Here is a 15584-nt window from a genome sequence, read left to right as displayed (position 1 = left end):
GTCCAAATATAATAATTTCAACTTCACACAAATTAAATAAATTCATTTATGATTAAGTAATTAATGCCTTTGAAAAAAAGAATAACTTAGGTTAGTTAGATAAAATTATTTTTATATTTATTAAATTATTTTTAATTCGTAAACGGGTCATATCGGGTCATATCAGGTCACCACGGGTTGACCCGAAATCGACCTGTTTTCTTTTCGAGTTCATCGGGTCCAACCCGATTCTGACCCGAATTCCCAAAACCTCAACCCAAACCCATTAATTTCGTGTTAGGTTCGTGTCGTGTTTTCAGGTCGTGTCGAAAATTGCCACCCCTAGTTTTAACTGGAACTGTGAAAAAGTTAGCTAGGTCAAGTGGGATAGCTGGTAAATTTACGAGGGTCTGGTATGCAAAAGAAACAATTGCAGTTTTTTCCCCGAATGTTAGGCTAAATCAATTCAATCCCTGAAGTTTCACTCCACATACATTTCGTCCTATTTATTTCAATTTTTGATCAATTTGGAAAATTGACTAACGGCAAAGAAAACTAATTTGGATGGAGTCTGTGGTGGTATAGAATAGAAACCAGACAATGGAGTTGCTCACAATTGGATTGGATATGATAACTTGCTCAGAACTTAATAATAATAACAAGAAATATCAATAATGAACTGATAAGAATTCAATCTTAATGGTGTTTATATTGATTGGAATAAGAAGATTATAGAATTGAGGGAAAAGGAAAGGGGATGAACAAGAATGAAGGAAATCAGAAGGAACGATGCTCAGTGATGATCCCTAACAATGACTAACAAATTCCAACTTTTCCCCTCTCTGATCATGACTATATATAGCTAGCTAGTAACTAATTTCCTTAGCTCTCTTGGTCCAGCTTGCCCACGTGACTTGGCTAACAGAATCTGTTGTAGGTCCACTTGCTCTCTGAGCTCACATTTCTTGAGCATTTTCCCAGTAAAGACGTGATTATGGTTTCGCGCCTTGTCTTGCTTCATTTGTTAACTTCCACGCCTTCTTTGCTGAGTGCACGCCTTCTCCTCTTGATAAGGGCGTGATTCTTGCTTCCACGCTTTTAGCTTTATGTAGTTAAATCTGTTTCATGACAGAGTCGTATCACATGATTAGTGCATTCAATTAGTACCAAAAAAATTTTGGGGTGAGAAAACTCATCATTTAGTAAATCGACTTCTCTCTTTTTCTAATTATCCCAAAAAAAAATGAGAAGCAAAAATTATACTATAATAATATCGTTGCGAAGCAAAGAGACTGTAATTTAACACCATGTTTGTGTGATCATAATTATAGGATAAGGTTTCTTGGTTGTCTTCTATGGTTAGTGAAAATTTTGTTATTTGTCTTTGATTTAACATACAAAAAATCTTAACTTTATTTAACTAATTGGGGAAAATCTCGTGCTTTTCTAGAAGATTGGACAGATGATGAACCAATATGTGCAAGCACAACTGTTATTGTACATGGTTTTATTTAGAGGGCTGAATATGATGCAAGAAAATGTTTAAAAGTAAAAAAAATTCTACTTGTATCATAAACATCCATCTTGTTATATTCCTATCATATTTTTATCTCACATACATCATATTACAAAAGGCGCTACAGTATTTATTTCAAATAATATTTCAAATAATACTCTATCCAAACACTCCAATTGATTACCATTATCATGGTGTGGACTATGTTACTAGTTTTGACTTGATTGGAAAAAGGGAATGGACATGCATTGGAGGACAAGTGGTGCTAAACTTGGACAAACGTTGTCAATTGAGAAATTGTTGAATTTTCATGAGAAGGTTGATGATAGTCTTGTATTTTGTATTTTGTGAGAAATAAATCCTTTTTGTCAAAATGGAATTTAATTGCAAAGTATGTAGACTCTTTCTTTTGTAAGAAGATGGTTTGAATTTTCTCAGATAATATAATGTAGGATTCTAGATTAGGATTGGAAATGTATCAAGTGGATGTTAGTAATCCAATTGCAACCATTGTTTTGCTTATATAGTGTAGGTTTGTATAATTTAGTAATGCAAATGCCTCAATTATGACATTTTAATTCTTCTTTGTATATTAACACCAAATGGGACATATTGATGTCTTTAAATTCATCCAATTATACGCATCAAACATAAAAAAATTTACAATTATCCTCAAGACAAAGAGAACCTAGTTTTTGGAAAGAACAACCCAAAAGCATAATTTAGGTACAAATCAAAAGTTGTATTTGTAAGGATCGAAAACAATCTAAGAGGGAGGTGAATTAGGTAGTTTTAAAAAAACTGGCCAAGTTGTGAGTCACTTTTTGAGTACTTGCTCTCTTTTTTTAAAAGACCACACAATGAAGCAATTAATGAGAAAGCACAAGTGTTTGTGGTAGAAGAGATGAGCAATTTATATAGCAAGACAGTAAGTAAAAAGAGAAAGAATATTAAACCAAATGCCAAACTCTTCTTGAGTTTGAATATCACTTTAGTGAGTAAGTTTCTTCAAGTTGATCAACTTACAACTAATATTTGTGTACAAAGGAAGGATTATTTCCTCCTTACCCCAAGCCACACTTGGTCAAGTAAGGAAGTTTTACTATCACTCAGATAACTCTCACAAAACTACACTATTGAAATAATTGAATCACACTAGAAAAGCTTCTCGAAATTTTCACAACTAAGATTACAAATCTCCTTTGAAGAGTATTTTCCTACTAAAATCACTCTTGATCTGATGTAGTCTCAATGTGCAAAAGTTATTTAAAGTAGTTGACTTTGTTCTATTTATATGAGACCAAAAAGTTCTTCAATTAATGCTCCCAATGGATAGAAGGCAGATGAAGAGTCAACTAGCCGTTGTCAGTGTCGGACGTCCGGTAGACTAATTTCTTGCGTCTGAACGTGGGCTGTGAACTCAAGAAATCTTCTTGAGTTGTTCCGGACGTCCGGTGCCTTCAGTGTATGCGTCCGAAAGTATGAAGTGAAATTGAGAATTCTTTTTCAATTCTTTCGGACGTCCGATGCCTCCAAAGCTTTGTGTCCGAGGTGTCGCAATGTTTGTCGGACGTCCGGTGTTCTGATGATGTGCGTCCGATCGAGGTCAGCGAACTTAGAAGGAATGACTTAATATCTTCGGACGTCCGAGGGTGGAGTTCTTCATGCATCCGAAGTTGCGCAATGGTTGTCGGACGTCCGATCCAGTCTTCTTGTACGCCCAACAGCAACTTCAGCATCCTTTGTGCTTAACTTTTGAACCTGTTTTGCTCCATTTCTGAAAAGGTCTATTGAGAGATCATTAATAACATCCATTTATTTTTAATCATCAAAAGCTACAGACTGAGATTAACAATCTCCCCATTTTTTATGATGACAAAACAATGGATGGAGGAAAGTAATTGAGACACAGCTCCCCCTTACTTAATACATCAAGGAGTGAATACTCCCCCTCAAAATGATATCCCTTTATCATATTTATCACCAGATTGACATCATTAGAAATCAGTATCAATTTCTCCCCCTTTTTGTCATCATTAGATCAACTAGAAACCAGTATTCAAAAAGCAATACTATCAACAATTATCAATCATTATCAGCAAAACCAGAAACCAAAACATAGCATCATCAATATTGGCAACAACCAGCAATTGTCAACAGCACCATGAACAACATCAATTATTGGCAGTCAATATTAGAAATCAGAGGCCAAACTAAATTAAGCAGCATTCATCCAAAACGAAGGGATAATCCACTAAAGCAACATTCATTCAAAACATAAAAGATAACCAAATAGTTTTACAGACCAGCAAAGAAAGGGAAATAAAATCCTTAATATAGAACATACGAAATGTTTAAAATGCAAAAGATGCCAAAAGCCTATTATGAACTATCATCCTAATCATGAAGTGCATTAGCCTAGAAGTGCCAAATGGTGATATTAGACGATCCGGACCTTCTCCTTGTTAAGTGGTACTGAGCAGGATCCACTTCTTCCTCCTTAGTTTCCTCATAATTCTCTTTAGTTTTCTCTTCAGTTATTGGAGCCTTTCCTTTGTCTTGTGGCTGAGAACTGGAAACACGAGCCTCTGGGGTAGTTTCAGTACGAGGAGTTTGCTCAGTTCTTGGCTCTTTCTGAATTTTTTTTGGACCGAACCTTTCTCTTTTCCACCATGTTTCTTTGTTTCTCTCTTTGGAGATTTAGTGGTGGATGGCTCAACAATTTCAATGTCTTCATCCCTTAACCTGAACCTTGTGGTGCGTCCGGCATTGACAGACCCTCTTCTAGTTTTCATCATGATGCAATGCAAGATGATTTTGTTGCAGAGTATGATGCGAGTGTATAATAAAATGAACTACGAGTACAGATGAACTGCAATGACTGCTTGAATTGACCACAGATAGTAAAAATTGAGTGGTTAGGGTTTCGGCTGAGAATTGGGATTTATGGGGTAGTTGGCAGTTGGAGGAAGTTACGAGAGATAATAAACGGGCAATAGGAGTGTAATGATGTTTGACAACTCAATTTCTTGGAACTTGATCACAGATGAGATGAATTTTGAATTTTAAATGTAGGAGAATATGAAGAGTTGCGTTCGATATAGTGGTTGAGAGTGAAATAAATGAGGAAGAAAATTGCTTTATAATATTTTTCTTTCGAATGTCAAACGGCCGAATGAAGTGGGTAGTCCGACACAACCGTCCAAACCAGAACTTTCTAGAACAATGATGAAGAACACTGTTGAACGTCCGTTCTAACACATCGGACGTCCGATAAAGAGTGACCAGAGAATTTTTAGAATATTTTTTCTGAAATGCCTAATTTTGTTCTCAAAAACACAAATTGATCCAGTGGTAAGGCTTTTGTGAGAATATCAGCAATTTGATCTTTTGAACAGACATATTGAACACAAATTTCACCCTTATGGATAAGATTGCGAATGAAATGATACTTTATGTCTATGTGCTTTATCTTAGAATGTTGAATGGGATTTTTTGTCAAATTTATGGCACTAGTGTTATCACAATACATAGGCACACAATCATACATTAATCCAAAATCATTCAATGTGTTTTTCATCCACAATAATTAAGCACAACAAGCCCCGACGGCTACATATTCCGCTTCGGTTGTAGACAAGGTAATAGCATTTTGTTTCTTACTAAACCAAGATACTAAGCAATTTTCAAGAAAGTTACATATACCCGTTGTATTTTTTCTTTCTATTCTACAACCACCAAAATCAGCATCCGAGTATCCACATAAAGGAAATTCATGACACTTAGGATACCATAGACCAAAATTTAAAGTTCCTTTTAGGTATCTAAGAATTCTTTTTACCACATTCAAGTGAGATTCCTTTGAACAAAACTGAAAACGAGCACACAAGCACACAGCAAACATGATATCAGGTCTACTAGCAGTTAAGTAAAGCAAACTACCAATCATATCTCTATATTTCTTTTCATCAACTTTTGTACCTTCTTCATCCTTATCAAACTTAGTAGATGTGCACATAGGTATTCCAACTTGCTTTGAGTCTTCCATTCCAAATCTTTTGAGCAACTCCTTGATGTATTTTGCTTGATTAATGAACATTCTTTCTCGGGTTTGAACCACTTGGAACCCAAGAAAGAAATTTAATTCTCCCATCATGTTCATCTCAAACTCTTTTTGTATAATTGTGAAAAAATTCTTGCACAAGCTCTCATTAGTAACACCAAATATAATATCATCCACATATATTTGCACAACTAAAAGATCACTTGAACTGTATTTAGTGAAAAGAGTGGTATCAACAATGTCTCTTTTAAAACCATTTTCAATCAAAAATCACTTCAGCACTCATACCATACTCTTGGAGATTGTTTTAATCCATACAGATTTTTTGAGAGTTTAAACACATGATTTGGATAAGTCTCATTTTCAAAGCCAGGAGGTTGATCAACATATACTTCTTGATCAATAAAGCCATTTAAGAAAGCAATTTTAACATCATTTGAAATAGTTTAAAATTTTTGAAACATGCAAAGGCCAAAAATATCCTAATTGATTCTAGCCTAGCTACGGGTGCAAATGATTCATCAAAATCTATTCCTTCTTCTTGAGCATATCCCTTAACTACAAGTCTGGCCTTGTTTCTTATTACTTCATATTTTTCATTCAATTTGTTTCTAAACACCAATTTTGCGCCAATGACAGGATGATCTTGAGGTCTATCAACTAATGTCCAGACTTTGTTCCTTTCAAACTGATTTAATTTCTCTTCCATAGTTACAATCTAGTTTTCATCTTTCAAGGCATCAATGATATTTTTGGGTTGAAAAAGTGAGACTAAGGCCAAGTTATCCAACAATTGTTTAGTGGAGGAACGAGTTCTGACCTTCTCGGATGGATCACCAATGATGAGGTCCTTAGGATGGTTTTGAACAAATTTTCAAACTCTTGGAAGATCATTGGGTATACTAACATCCCTGTCATTATCTTCCAGTGCTTGACTAACTTGAGAATCATCTTCCTTTGAATCATTTTCTGGTGAAGTAATGTCTTGGTCATTGATAGTGAGCTTCCTTAGTTCTTCTTGAACACCTGTATCATCATCTTCATCACAACTTTTGAAAATATCACCATTAGATTCATCAAAAGTAATATGTATAGTTTCCTCTATAACCAGACTCCTTCGATTATACACTCTAAAACTTCTTTTATTTTCACAGTACCCCAAGAAAATTTCTTCATCAGATTTTTTATCAAACTTTCCAAGATGTTCCTTGATGTTTAAAATGAAGCATTTGCAACCAAAAACTTTGAAGTAACCAACAATAGGTCTTTTATCAAACATTAACTCGTAAGAAGTTTTGTTCAAGATTGGTTTTAAAAGAACTCTATTCATAGTATAACAAACTGTATTTATGGCTTCTATCCAAAAATATTTTGGCAAGTTGCATTCACTCAACATGGTTCTAGTAGTTTCTTGAAGTGTTCTGTTCTTTCTTTCAACAACACCATTTTGTTGAGGAACTCTTGCAATAGAAAATTCATGTATAATTCCGTTGTTATCATAAAATTCTGGAAAGTCACAAAAACGAAATTTTGAGCCATTGTCACTTCTGATCTTGATGATTTTCAACCCAATCAGATTTTGAACCTTTGCAAATAATGAAACAAATTTTTTGAAAGCATCATCTTTGTGTGCAAGAAACATCACCCAAGTGTATCTAGAATAATCATCAATAACAATAAAGCAATATCTTTTGCCACCTAATCTAGCAGTTTGTGTAGGACCAAATAAATCAAGATGTAAAAGTTTCAAAGGTTTTGTAGTAGAAACATATTTTTTGGGTTTAAAAGAAACTTTGACTTGCTTTCCAATTGGCAAGCATCACGGATTTTATCCTTTTCAAACTTAATTTTTGGCAAACCTCTAACAAGCTCCTTTTTAGAAATTTCTTTTAACAAATCCATGTTGAAATGACAAACCTTTCTATGCCACAACCAAGGGTTTTTATTTGCAACTTTAAGACATTTAAAGTTAGAAAAATCAACATTTTTAAGAACGACTATGTAAATATCATTAACTCTTTTTTCTTTGAAAATAGGATTAAACTTTGAAGAATAAGACATCAATACTTTTTGAATAACACAAATAGATTTCTATCACATAATTGACTAACACTTAACAAGTTATAATTCAGATTGTCAACTAAGAGAACATTGTGAACAAAAATTTGACCATCCTTACCAATATCTCCTACTCCAATTGTTTTAACTTTATTGTCATCTCCAAATGTTACTTTTCCACTTGATTTCGGTTTGAGCATAATGAGTTGTGATGGATCACCAGTCATATACCTTGAACATCCACTATCTATGAACCATTTTGATTCCTTAATAATATTCACCAGGTTCATCTACACAAGAGTTCACAAGATAATATTTGGTACCCTTTATTTTTTAGATCCTTGAGAGTTAGCATTATGTCTAACTATCCACATGCATTTCATACCGTTTCTCATATTTTTTCTTATATAACAATTACTTTTCATGTGACCAATTTGACAACAAAAGCTGCACATAGTCAGTGAATTACTCGCATGGACAGCTTTAACAAATCTGATTGGCCTTCTCTTATAAATGGTAAACTCGTTTGCACTTGAATTCAACCTTTTCTCATGAATACCAGAATGAGGTTTTGTATCATTCTTTTGAAAACAGTTTTGTTTCTTATATTGAAACAATTGATCAAGATCATCCATTCTTCTTTTCAAACTCCCTTGTTCATTTTTGAGCATGTCACAGAAGTTTGTTTTTCTATCAAATTCAGCATGTAAATCATTTTCAATACTTTTTAGGTTTTCATTTCATTTTTCAGACTCTGGTTTTGTCGAAAAGGGTTTGCATTGTGTTGAATCAGAAAATTGATCTTTTATTTTAGTTCTTTGTTTCTAGCATAAGATTCTTTCAAGTTATTATGCAATCTTTTCATAAATGAATTAATATCATCATCAGATTCATCATCACTATCAAGTTAAGAGTTACAAGTAGTTATTTCATCATCACCAATGGCCATGAAAGCCATTTGGGCAGATTCCTCTTCTTCTTTGATTTCACCTTCTGAGTTGCAGTCATTCCAAGTGATCTGAAAGTTGTTAAACTTTGGTTTTTGTTCATTTTTTCCTTCCTTCTTTTTCTTCATTGGACACTCGTTCACATAGTGTCCAGGTTGACCGCACTCAAAGCATTTGTCAGTTTATTTTTTATTGAACCCTTGCTTCCTTTTGTTTCTTGAGTTGTTAAACTGATTGGGAATGGATTGTTAGGTCCTCCTTTTCTGAATCTTTTTTTGTTAAGAATTCTTTTGAACCTTCTTGTGATGAGTGCAATATCACTGTCATCAATTTTCATATCTTCTCCATCCAAGGAAGCTGAGTCATTTTCATCTTGTGAGGCTTTTAGAGCAATACTCTTTCTCACTTTTGCATCTTCTTCCTCTTGCATCTTGGACTTGAGTTTCAATTCATAAGAGGTTAGAGAATTAATAAATGATTCAATAGGCATGGAATTTAAATCTCTAGATTCTTTAATGGCAGTTAGTTTACTCTCCCAATCCTTAGATAAATCATTTAGAATTTTTTTATTTTTCTCGCCTAGAGAATATTCCTTTTCCAGCACTTCTAAGTCTTTAATGAGATCATTGAATCTACAATACATCTTATTAATGTTTTCATGAGGTTCCATCTTAAAAGATTCATACTTAGTAATTAGTATTGATTTCTTTTGTTCTCTTACATTTTCACTCCCTTCATGGATTTCTTTAACCTTATCCCAAATCTCTTTTGCAGATCTACAGATTTTGACTCTAATAGACTCATTTGACTCTAGAGCACTGTATAACACATTCATGGCATTGGCATTCAAAGTGAGGTGGGTTCTAACATCACCAGCCAACTCATTTCTTATTTTTGGTCTTGGTCTATGAGTGACTTCATCAACTATAGAGGCATCATATGGACCTTCATTGATAATAAACCACAACTCGATATCAATATATTGCAAGAAAATAATCATTTTTTCCTTCCAACTCACATAATTTGATCCATTGAACATTGGGGGTCTAGTGACGGATTGTCCTTCAAAAAACATGACATTGTTAGTTGTCATTTTTATTCCAAAGCCGATTGAGCTTAATCTCTAGGAGACCAAGCTCTGATACCAATTGTAAGGATCGAAAACAACCTAAGAGGGGGGTGAATTAGGTAGTTTTAAAAAACTGGTCAAGTTGTGAGTCACTTTTTGAGTACTTGTCCTCTTTTTCTAAAAGACCACACAATAAAGTAATTAATGAGAAAGCACAAGTGCTTGTGAGTAGAAAAGACGAGCAATTTATAGAGCAAGACAGTAAGTAAAAAGAGAAAGAATATCAAACCAAATGCCAAACTCCTCTTAAGTTTGAATATCACTTTAGTGAGCAATCTTCTTCAAGTTGATCAACTTACAACCAATCTTTATGTACAAAGGAAAGATCACTTCCTCCTTATCCCAATCCACACTTGGTCAACCAAGGAAGTTTTACTATCACTCGGATAACCCTCACAAAGGTACACTATTGAAGTAATTGAATCACACTAGAAAAGCTTCTCGAAATTTTCACAACTAAGATTACAAATCTTCTTTGAAGAGTATTTTCCTACTAAAATCACTCTTGATCTGATGTAGTCTCAATGTACAAAAGTTATTTGAAGTAGTTGACTTTATTCTATTTATATGAGGCCAAAAAGTTCTTCAATTAATGCTCCCAACGGATAGAAGGCAGCTGAAGAGTCAACTAGCCGTTGTCAGTGTCGGACATCCGGTAGACTAATTTCTTGCGTCCGAACGTGGACAGTGAGCTCAAAAAATCTTCTTGAGTTGTTTCGGACTTCCGGTGCCTTCAGTGTATGCGTCCGAAAGTATGAAGTGAAACTGAGAATTGTTCTTCAATTCTTTCAGACGTCCGATGCCTCCAAAGCTTTGCGTCGAGGTGTCGCAATGTTTGTCGGACGTCTGGTGCTCTGATGATATGCGTCCGATCGAGGTCAGTGAGTTTAGAAGGAATGACTTAATATCTTCGAACGTCCGAGGGTGGAGTTCTTCATGAATCCGAAATTGCGTAATGGTTGTCGGACGTCCGATCCAGTCTTCTTGTGCGTCCAACAGCAGTTTCAGCCTTTGTGCTTAACCTTTGAACCTGCTTTGCTCCATTTCTGAAAAGGTCTATTGAGAGATCATTAGTAACATCTATTTATTTTGTAATCATCAAAAGCTACGGATTGAGATTAACAGTATTAATCTATGAAAATGCAGTAACATGTATCCCGCTAACTTGGGGGCCATAATCGAAGTTTATTGAAACAATTTTGGAACAATACTATAACATTTTGTGTGTGATGCGATGTATTTGAGATTAAAAGGATTGAAAAAATGAAAAAAGTAATTAGAAAATGTCCGATCATATAGATTTTTTTAAATAATGATTTTTCTAAATAAAATCCATATTACCACAAAAACATGCCTGTAATAAAAATGTGCCAATCTCGAGTCTCAACTACACTTTTCATCCTAACTTCATTCAAGAAAAGCAATAGTCCACATTCACAGCATTTTCTCTTCTCCCTTTAGTTTACATGGACCAATAACATCTTGTTTTCCCTTGCTAGTAGCAGCAACACATAGTATATGTTGAATTGACAGATAATACCTTGAACGATAAATTGCTAGTAATTTAGTTGAAGCATTTTGAGCGGTGGTTTCTATAAATTATTGGGCCAACCCAAGAACTGAGATATTTCAATTGGCAGTTGTTAATCTGCCCTACTTAACTCATTTTCTTCTTTTTTTTTGGCCGGACACGATAGATTCTATTTTATCCTATACCTCCTACTCTATACTAAGGAGAGAGGGAGACCCAAAAGGGTCAAGAGGGGAATCCGAGGGGACTAAATCACCACCAGTCCAAATGGGTGCCTACGCACAGGCTAACGAAATTTTTCAGAAAATCCTGAATTTAGAATGCAGGTAAGGGATTTGATCCCTTAACCTATACCCAAGTAGAGATTTAAAACTCTCTTGGTGGCCTTCCTTATTTGTTGGTTAAAAAAAAAACTCATTTTCTTCTCAATCTTCTCCCTTGTTTGTTGTACTTTTTTTAAAAACTTTTTCTTTTTAGTGTAAATGAAAGATTTTGAATCCGAATTTCTTATATTCCTTTCGCTCGTACCACCCAATCTATCCTTACACCACTCCTTTGTTTGTTGTACTTTAACTTCATTTCTCCTAAATTTCTTAGGTCTTGTAGTTGCTCCACAACAATGGTGGCTGTGGGCCATTAATATTAGTTATTGCAATTCCCCATTGATTGAACATATTGCTCATTCGTAGCATTTCAAATATGTCTCCACCACATATTATTTAGATTCATACATCAACGTATCTTTTCGGCAAGTCGCAACAATAGCATGGGAGCAAAGAATGTCTTCTATGCGAATAGCTTTGTAGTTTTATATGCATTGCATAATGATCACCATATATGCAGCCAACCTCATACGATCGAGGTTTCAGTTGACTTAAATCGAAAATGCTTTCTTCACACACGCACAAATATACGCGTTTGCACATAAATTCTCTTCAAAATTTTAAGGCAATAAAGATAATCCTTCCATCTCTTCCATCCTCTTTTGCACATTTTTCATCACATAGAGTCTTAATAATTTGATAATTCCAATTGTTGGGTTCTTTCTATCATCCAAAATTTTACTATTGAATGCATGACATATGTTGTTAAAAAACATAACACACTTTGTATAAAGTGCTAAAGTGGGCCCTATTTCATTGAGCTAGTGGTTTATCATCAAAATAATTGGTCGTGTCCAAATCAATTTCTAGCATTTCTCCTGTACTAGTTTTATACTTGTGAGGACTTGCAAAATTCTCCATATTTTCTTAAAATTTCCTTTTATTTTCAATAAATTACTTTATAATATCTTTACTACTCGATTACTCCCTCAATAGTTGTAATAAATAATAGAATCGAGAGTTTTACCTTTAGTTTTATAGTTATGGTAAACTAGAGTTTTTTCGTATTTTGGTGGTGTGATTAATTGATGAAGTGTGTGTACTAAATTTGGTAGATAAGAGTGAGTATTAGGGAAGAGAAAGTGTGTGATTAAAAGTGCTAATAATAAGTTAGTGAATCATAAACTAAAACACAAGTACGCGAGAGTTAAAGAAAATAGGCTTGAACCGACGTGCACCGTTTGCTACCAATCGAATAGACTACTTGACCACTACTTTCTTGCCATAATCCTCTTGTTTTTATTTGAGCTAATCAGCCCTAAAATATCCCCTGAAGCAGCTGAAATTCTTGACTAAAGACAAGGGAGAAAAGAAAAAAAATAAGAAGCCATCTTATGGTGCCAAGTGTTGGCAATCTAAAGATGGTTGACCGAGCCAATTTCTTTCCTTCTTATATTCCATTTTGGCTCATCTTCCTCATTATTTCTACTTGGTGGCTGAGAGCAAGAGAGGAAAAAGAGGGAAGAAAACTTTCAATTTCCAACCTTGATTTTAACCTTGTTTGAGTTGAATCACAAAAATTAAACCGATTAAACCTTCACCTTGGTGTTTAGGAAGTTTGGTGTGGTGAAAGTTTTGGAAGAAATAGCTTGGTTCCTCACTTTCAAGAAGGTTTTGTAAGGTATAAGTCTAAAACTTCCTTTTATCTTGCTAAATATGCTATAGAAGTTTTGAATCTTGGAATATTATGGATGATTTTCTAGTTGTGGGTTGTTTAGTGAAAATTTCAGCTAGGGTTTTATATTTTTCAGCTTTGCTTATGTTGTTTAACTAGCAAAGGTTGGTATTGAGCTTGGATGTCAAATTTGTGAGGTGATTTATGGCATGATTGTGACTTTTTAGTATTAAAAGATGAATTTCCAACTTTGATGAGAAAATTCCAGCTTTGGTGGTAGTTGATTATTTGCTAGAAATAAGTTATATTTGAATGATTTTTAGCCTAGATGAAGAGCTATCTTGATATGCTTACTTGTGGTGTTTGAATTCGGTTGATTTGAGGAAAAACATGAAACCTTAAATGGCTGGAAAATTGGACAAATACAAAGGATATGCTGCCCAAATTTTCTTCCGAGGGATAAGTGAGTGAACTTGGAACTTGAGTGGTGATTCGAGGTTGAGTTGGATTTCGGTTGTCTAGGGTATTCAAGTTTCCTTTAGTAGAGGTATATAAGCTGAAATTTTGCCAAAACTCGTACACTTATAAGGTGAAAGTAACGACCACTTTAAATACGTTTTCCTCGTCTTTTAGACCAAGTTGCGAATTTAAAAGTTTTAATCGCTTTTTTATCAAAACCAAAAGAGCAAGCATGAATTTTCTAGGGTTTGATAAGTAACTTAAACGAGTTCATTTACTTGATTTTCTTTAATCGAAACCCCTAAATTTTGGAACCCTAATTGATTTTAATCCGTTAAATGGAATTTTATCGCAGATTCGGACTCCAACAAGGGGATTGCACCTGAACGTGGTTTTGAAACGCAATAGGCCATTGGTGAGTGATTTCAAGCGCATGATTGAACTTGATACTTGATTGAAATGCTTTACCAATGTGATTAGACAATATTTGATTTGTTTGGTCGGGTAAGGGTGTACTTTATCGAATTTGTCCTAATGTGATATATTATGATTTATTGGTTACAATTGACTTGATATATATGTATATGACTTGAGTACAGTCTGGAATTCTAGAAACCCTATGGCTAGTTAATCGAGTCAAGCCGGTAAGGGCCGGATCGATTAGATAATGAATTCTGGATCCCTAGTTTTGTCGAGTGAAGTGTTATCTCCTCGACTAATCGGTATACTCGAGTATTACCACCAATGTTTATCTTGGAGTTCGGGCCCGGTAAGGGGTTTGATTGGTGGACGAAGATTGGAGTTAAGTGGTGTACTACTGGACTGGTTACTTTACTTGAAAGTTGACGGAGTGTTAACTACTACTTGATCAAGTTATGGCGGAACTAGTTTGCAAAAGCGACTGTATCCTTTTACTTGACATGTTGAATACTTAATGATTGGCTATACGAAGTGTTATTGCTCATTTTCTTGACTTCTTATGCTCGCTACCTTGATACTTTCACTTTTAAATAGTGGTCAACTTGCTACTTAGGTCTGCATGATGTTTTGGAACCTCATTGAGTTTTGCCTCACTCTATTAGTTTTGTTTTCCTTACAGGGGGTACGAGCGAAAGCGTGAGATTGGTACAGGTTAGCATAGTCTCGTTTGGAATTTTGGCGATTGTACTCGCGCTAGTGGTTGATTAGGGTTGAATGTATCTGGAACTCAAATCTTTTGATATATTTGGGATTGTATGAATGTTTGAAATAGAAATGAATGTAATTGTATGTTCCAAACTTGGAAACTGTTATTTCATTTACTCTTGAGGTTGTAACTTATTTTTATTGAAATAAGTGAGCGAATCCTGACGAGAGTTGGGTAGGTGATCCGTTAAATCTTGGGGTACGGCCTAGGGGGAGGTGGGACCGTCACAATATTAGTTATTTATTCGTGCATTCTTTTTATTTTCAAGATTTTTTTTTATATGAACATGGATAGAAAGAACTAAAATAACAAATTTGTTACATTTTAAAATACTACATATAAGACAAACACTGAAAGTAAATGATATGAAAATCGTTATTCTCGCACAATACACTGACTAGTTCTCAACAAATCTTATCTCAATGATGATAAAGTATAGTGTGATACAAGTAAATATATTAGAGAGCATATCAATATTTGATTACTTTTATTAAAAATGTAAATGATGTGAGACGCGGAAGCAAAGATTGGATCTTAGAGGAACACGTTACGAATTGACGGAGTTGAACCCAAACTTGGACCACTCAAGAGTGAATTCAACGGTAGAGGACGCCACAATCAAATGTGTTTGCTTGATTGATAAGTCAACGAACAATCTTAGAATCAACTCTAGAATGTTCAAACTAGCTTTCACAAGCTAAGGAATCACCACAAAGAA

The sequence above is a fragment of the Coffea arabica genome, chromosome 11c (genome assembly GCF_036785885.1).
Source record: "Coffea arabica cultivar ET-39 chromosome 11c, Coffea Arabica ET-39 HiFi, whole genome shotgun sequence".
Classification (NCBI taxonomy): domain Eukaryota; kingdom Viridiplantae; phylum Streptophyta; class Magnoliopsida; order Gentianales; family Rubiaceae; genus Coffea; species Coffea arabica.
Note: the sequence above shows the minus strand (reverse complement) of the source record.